Here is a 6,719-nt window from a genome sequence, read left to right on the forward strand (position 1 = left end):
CCTCCTTGCTGACGTGGACCTGCCCTTACTTCCCAGGAGTTTTGGTGTCCTGCAGCTGTAGACTTCGAGGCCAGAAAAGAACTCAGAGCTCATCAGACCCAGTGTCTTCATTTTTTAAAAATTGATTTTAGAGCAGCGGTTCTCAACCTGTGGGTCGCAACCCCTTTGGGGATCGAACGACCCTTTCACAGGGGTCGCCTAAGACCATCGGAAAACACATATGTAATTACATATTGTTTTTGTGATTAATCACTATTGTCAGACCCAGTGTCTTCATTTTTTGAAAATTGATTTTAGAGAGAGAGGAAGGGATGGGAGAGAGAGAGAAACATCAATAGGTTGCCTTCTGTACGTGCCCTGATGGGGGATTGAACCTGCAACCTGGGTCTGTGCCCTGACCGGGAGTTTTGGTGTCCTGCAGCCTTTGGTGTATGGGATGCTGCTCCAGCAAACTGAGCCACCCGGCCAGGGCCCAGTGTCTTCATTTTTCAGATGAGAACGTGGAGGCTCAGGGAGACCACGTGGGCTTTCCAGGGTCGCACACCTGGGTGAGGTGCGGGGCCAGGACTAGCACCCAGGTCCCTGGTCTCCCAAATCAGGTCCAGCTCTCTCTCCTCTTAGCCTAGTGTGCCGTTTGTTCTTTATTTAATAACTAGAGGCCCAGTGCATGGTTGGGGTCCCTTGGGGTGGCTTGCAGCGATTAGGCCTCAGCTTGTGCCCCTAGGCTCACAGCCCCGCAGCCCCGCCTGGCACCCCACCATGGCCTGGTGTTGCCCCCTCACCTGCTCCACCATCCGTCAGGGAGGCCACGTGGGCTTTCCAGGGTCACACACCTGGGTGAGGTGCGGGGCCAGGACTAGTGCCCAGGTCCCAGGTCTCCCAAATCAGGTCCAGCTCTCTCTCCTCTCACCCTTGTGTGCCGTTTGGTCTTTATTTAATAACTAGAGGCCCATTGCATGAATTTGTGCATGGGTGGGGTCCCTCGGGGTGGCAGGGATTGGGCCCCAGCTTGTGTCCCCAGGCTTGCAGCCCTGCAGCCCCGCTTGGCACCCCATCATGGCCTGGTGTTGCCCCCTCACCTGCTCCACCATCCCATCTGCGGGTGATTGATTGGGGCTGGGCCCCCCTGCCTGGCTTCCTCAGCACGTGGGAGCTGGGCGCTGGCCCTGCCCCCTGCCCCGCCACTGGTCACAGTCTACAGGGCAATCGGTGGGGCAGTCGGGCCCTCGCTTGCACCTACCTTGGCCTGGTGTCGCCTGCTCACCTGCTCCACCATCCTGCCAAGGTCCCACTCTCGTCGTGGCCCATCAGGGCTGGCAGCACCTCCACTGCTACCCGCTGCCAGTGCCAAGTCACTGACACCCGCCATGTTCTGCGCCACCCTCTTGTGGTCAACGCACATCATAGTGAGCGGTCAAACTCGCGGTCAAACAATTTGCATATTAGGCTTTTATTATATAGGATAACTGCACCACATGTGGACTCCGACGTCCTTGTCTTTAGACATCTCTTCTCCTCTGCATTATCAGTGGTTTTTATTACCAGTGGTTCTCAAAGTGTGGCCCTGGGACAGGCAGCTCAGCCTCACCTGGGAATTGTTAGCAGTGAAGATTCTATGCCCCGTCTACAGATCTGAGACTCCTGGGGGTGTGGCTCAGCTGCCTGTGTTCTGATAGGCATCCTGGTGACTCTGGGCACCTGAGTTTGAGAACCATCCCATGCTGGGTCTTGGGAGGGAGTTAATGGCTCCTGGAATGGACCCCACAGCAGCCGTGCTTCTCTGCTCAGAGGCTGACGCGTCAGAGGGGCCCCGCTTATGTTCGCTGAATGAGAAAGGACCGAGCGGTCCTGCAGAAGCAGGTCCTCTTGGGGATGTCATTGGTGGCCCCCTCTCACGCCTTGAGGTGCCACATCTTTCCTTCTGTGTCCTCTGGGACCCCCGAGAGTCCCATCGAACATCCTCACCTCTCCCGGGCCCTGTCTCACTCAGCGTGGACTGTTGACTCTCCTTTTACAGAAGAACGAGTTTCCAGGTCTCCTGGCCATTTCTCAGTGATGCTTTTTAAACAGTTCATTTAAAACTAAAATTGACATGCGTACCCATCAAATGACTGCAAACCCCAGAGCCTGAGCGTGGCCCGGTCTCTTTGGCTCACCCTGCCTGGTCACCACTGCATTGCCTCTGGCCGGTTGATGTCTTCAGTGACGAGCGTTAAGCCCTGAGCTTGGCAGTGGAGGTGCACCTGGGAGGCAGGTGGCAGTGACGGCATCCAGACTTTTATCACACCAGGTGTCCCCGGAGACTGTGAGGGCAGGGACCACATCTGTCCTGCTCCCTGTTATATCCCCAGTGCCTTGCCTAGTGCCTGAAACAGCATAGGTGCTCAGTAAATATCTATTGAATAGCTAAGTCCATGAGCTACCGGATTTGTCAAGTGCGCTTGGGTTGTTTTGCAAGTGTATTCCTCCTATGCCCAGCTCACCTGTAGACATGAAAGGGCCCAGGCCCTGAAGTGCTTGGGCCAGTCCTGCCTCAGCCCCTTCCCAAAAGGAGTCCTTTGAGAGCCCAGCTGTGTCCCCAGGTGCTGGCAGGAGCCAAGTATGTGGCGGCGGTGGCTGCTTGGCTGTTATATCAGGGGAAGCTGAAAATGGGCTTAGAGTAGCCATCACTGGGGGCAGAATGCTCAAAATTTATAAACAAGGGTCAACAGTTTCTAAATAAGTAGTATACCAAGCAGAGTAACTAAGTAGTAAATACAAACTACCCCAAACTCGTAAAAATAGCTCTCACATATTTTTATTATTCCGAAACAGTCATTTAAGGAGACATTTCTTTTTGAAACCAGACCTCTGCCCACGGCTCCAACCCAGACTCCCGCCATGAACTCTCCCCGTAACCTTCCTGGGGACTCACCCCAGAGGTTTCTTTCCTTTTTAGTGGTTTTTATTACCAGTGGGACTGCGGCAGGGTGGTGGAGCAGCAGGCATGTCACCTGGGTGCTTGTTGGACGTGAAGGCTCCCAGGCCCCACCCAGATCTCCTGGGTCAGAATCTGCTCCTGGACACCAGGGTGACCCTATGCCTGCTGCATGGGGCAGGGCTGGGTGACCCTGTGCCCGCTGCATGGGGCAGGGCTGGGTGACCCTATGCCCGCTGCATGGGGCAGTGCTGGGTGACCCTATGCCCGCTGCATGGGGCAGTGCTGGGTGACCCTATGCCCGCTGCATGGGGCAGTGCTGGGTGACCCTATGCCCGCTGCATGGGGCAGTGCTGGGTGACCCTATGCCCGCTGCATGGGGCAGTGCTGGGTGACCCTATGCCCGCTGCATGGGGCAGTGCTGGGTGACCCTATGCCCGCTGCATGGGGCAGTGCTGGGTGACCCTATGCCCGCTGCATGGGGCAGTGCTGGGTGACCCTATGCCCGCTGCATGGGGCAGTGCTGGGTGACCCTATGCCCGCTGCATGGGGCAGTGCTGGGTGACCCTATGCCCGCTGCATGGGGCAGTGCTGGGTGACCCTATGCCCGCTGCATGGGGCAGTGCTGGGTGACCCTGTGTCCACTGGATGGGGCAGGGCTGGGTGACCCAGTGCCCACTGCAGTAGGGGCAGGGCTGGGTGACCCTATGCCCGCTGCATGGGGCAGGGCTGGCCAGACTCTTCCGTCTGGGCTCCGATTCTGTCCTCAGGCCCCGTCCTCCCCACCTATTCCCGGAGCAAAGAAGCAGGGCCTCTCCCACCGTCAGTGCCGCAGGCAGCACCCAGCCAGCTGGGAATCCGGAGCTGATATGCGCTCTGCGGTTACTAAGCATGGCCACCTGTTTCTGAGCAGAAGTGCCTGAGGCCGGTCTTCGTCTGCTGGCCTTGGCCTCTGACTCCCACCAGCCTGGTAAAGGCTTGGAGTTGAGAACGTCTTACCTCCCTGGGCAGCACTCAGAGCTGCAGGGTTTGCATTTAGAGAACCATCTTAGACAGCAGTGAAGGCGGTAAAAATTCACATCCCCGGGGGTGTGGACACACAGTCTCCCTAACCCAGGGCTTCTCAGACTTGGCGCTGTTGACATTTGGAGCCGGATAGGTCTGTTGAGTGTGTGTGTGGGGGGGGGGGGGCTGTTCTGTGCGTGTTTAGCAACCTCCCTGGTCTCTGTCCCCTCGATGCTGATGCCGGTAGCATCTCCCTCCCCAACTGTGATGACTGAAAGTGTCTGTAGATGTTGCCAAATGTTTGCTGGGGGCACAGTCACCCCTGTTGAGAAGCACCACTCTAATCCTCACCCCCTGCCGGCTGTGAACTCTGTGTGGTGAGTAGGTCTCATCGTCCTTCCCAGCTGCCACAGATAAAATTAGCAAAAGAAATGGCGAGAGAAGCAGCCCCCACCCACCCTGCACGTGCCCACATGCCCAGCCTGCCCCTGCGGCCTAGACACGTGGCAGTGGGAGGCGTGAGAGCTTGCTAAGGGTGTGCAGGAAGCCTGGGGCCGGGGACCAACCTCATGCACATAGGGCCCCCAGCCTGCAGATGGTTCGTACGGCCATTACTCTGGACAGCGCAGACATGTCAGTCCAAGCTCCCTGTTATGCTGAAGAAATCACACGGGGAACCTTCTCAAAAGAACTGCCCTGGGAAGGAGGGAGGGATGTTGGTGTGGTTCTGTGTGCTGGAGGGCAGAGGAGGGACCCTGGGCCACGCACAGAGCCTCCGAGGAGGCCCATCGCCAGTACCTTCCTGTTCCACTGAAAGCCCCGAGCCACGTGAAGTTTCGGGGAGCCAGGCCCCAGATATCCCGAGAGACAGGGCGGGGATATCGCTGGATTGTTTCTGGGCCTGGGCTAGCCCTGGTGGAACTGGGGGTTAGCTCATCCGGGCATTTCGGGAGAGGGCCAACGCGGGCTTGGTAAACTCATCAAACAGCAGGTGCGGGCTCAGTCACTGTTGTGCAAGGCCCCACTTAAGGTCGTGAGAGGAGTTGAGGGCAGCGGTCACCGGCCGGTGGTCTGCGGATCACTGGTGGTCCGTGAGGTCCGAAAGGTTGGTGACCACTGGTCTGGGGCATCCTAGATACGGGTTCTTCTCCTTAAAGCACTGCAGTCTACTTGAACAGACCGTTAAAGTAGCAATACAAGGTAAAAGGAATGCCGCATCTCACAGGAGCATGCTTGTCAGGGGGTAGTCTGGGCAGACCACAAATCTTTCCTTCAGCCTGTCTATACCTACTACTCACCCACCATTTATCCACCCATCCACCCATCTGTTCATTCATCCGCCCATTTACCCACCCACCTGCCAATTCACCCACTGATCCATCCATCCAACTCATCCAACCACTCATCCATTCATCATCCATCCATCTATCCACCACCCACCCCTCTATCCACTCACCCGCCTATCTATTCACACCCACCCACCTACCATCCACTCATTCATCCATTCACGCACTCCTCCATCCATCCATCCATCCATCCATCCATCCATCCGTCCATCCATATTCTGTCTGACTTACTTTTGCTCTCTCTCATTTGTGCAACAAAAACATGGAGGTCTGCTCTGGGCTGGAGGGTATAAGGCAAACACTGTTCCTCCACGGAAACAACACAGCCAAAGACAGCACGTGTCTCACTTTGTCTAGGAGCTGCTGCTGAGCGTGCCCGCCTGTCCCTCCACCTCCCTCCGGAGGGGCGGGGGAGCCCTGTCAGCCCTGTCCACCCTGTCTCACGGGGCCTGGCAGGCGGCCGGAGTGCCTACCTGTGTGTTGGACTGAACTGGCCTGGGGTGGTGAGGGGTTGCACAGTCCAGGTTGGTGGGAGAGCTTTGAAGAAGCTTAAGGAGCAGTGGTGACGACTGGCATATAACGAGGACATAGGAGAACTTCTCAGGGGAGAAGAAAACAGAACCTCGTCCCTTGGGCCGCATTTCCTGTTGGGTTTCTTCTTAGGGTGTGTGTGTGTGTGGGGGGGGTCTCTTCCTCCTCCCTCCTGCCTCATGTTATGCCCCTGGGTCTGCAATGCAGCCACACATGATGTATCCTTGGTGATCCCCACATGACAGGTGAGGGGGCATAGAGCTCGGGTGGCTGGGGGAACCCCTGGACAGGACGTAGCGCCTCACAGGGCAGCCTGTGCTGGTTCCTTCAGAAGTTGTGCTGCCCAGCCCCCCCGCCCTTCTGCCCGGGGCTGACCTCTCTGTGCTCACAAAGCTGCCCTTTCCTCCCCGCCTTGAAATCTGATAATGAAACTAATACCCAATATTTTTGCCTCGGAGAGAGGCAGGGGATAAACAGGAAGGCGCAAGGGATTAAGGTGTCTCTGAGAAAGGGGCTGGGGACAGGTGGGGAGGTGGGTGACATCTGTGTGTGGAGCAGCGGGGGAATCCAGATGTGAGCTGCTTTGCCTGCTGCATTTTTCCATTTGTGCAGAGAAAATAAAACAAAGAGAAAAGAAAACAAGCTGTAAAATACTTTGCAGAAGGTTGAGCGTGGGCAATCGCCACTTGATGTCCCCTGACAGCTCCAAGACGGCTGGGGACAGGTGGGGAGGTGGGTGACATCTGTGTGTGGAGCAGCGGGGGAATCCAGATGTGAGCTGCTTTGCCTGCTGCATTTTTCCATTTGTGCAGAGAAAATAAAACAAAGAGAAAAGAAAACAAGCTGTAAAATACTTTGCAGAAGGTTGAGCGTGGGCAATCGCCACTTGATGTCCCCTGACAGCTCCAAGACGAGGGGTG

The sequence above is a fragment of the Myotis brandtii genome, unplaced genomic scaffold (assembly GCF_000412655.1).
Source record: "Myotis brandtii unplaced genomic scaffold, ASM41265v1 scaffold573, whole genome shotgun sequence".
NCBI lineage: Eukaryota > Metazoa > Chordata > Mammalia > Chiroptera > Vespertilionidae > Myotis > Myotis brandtii.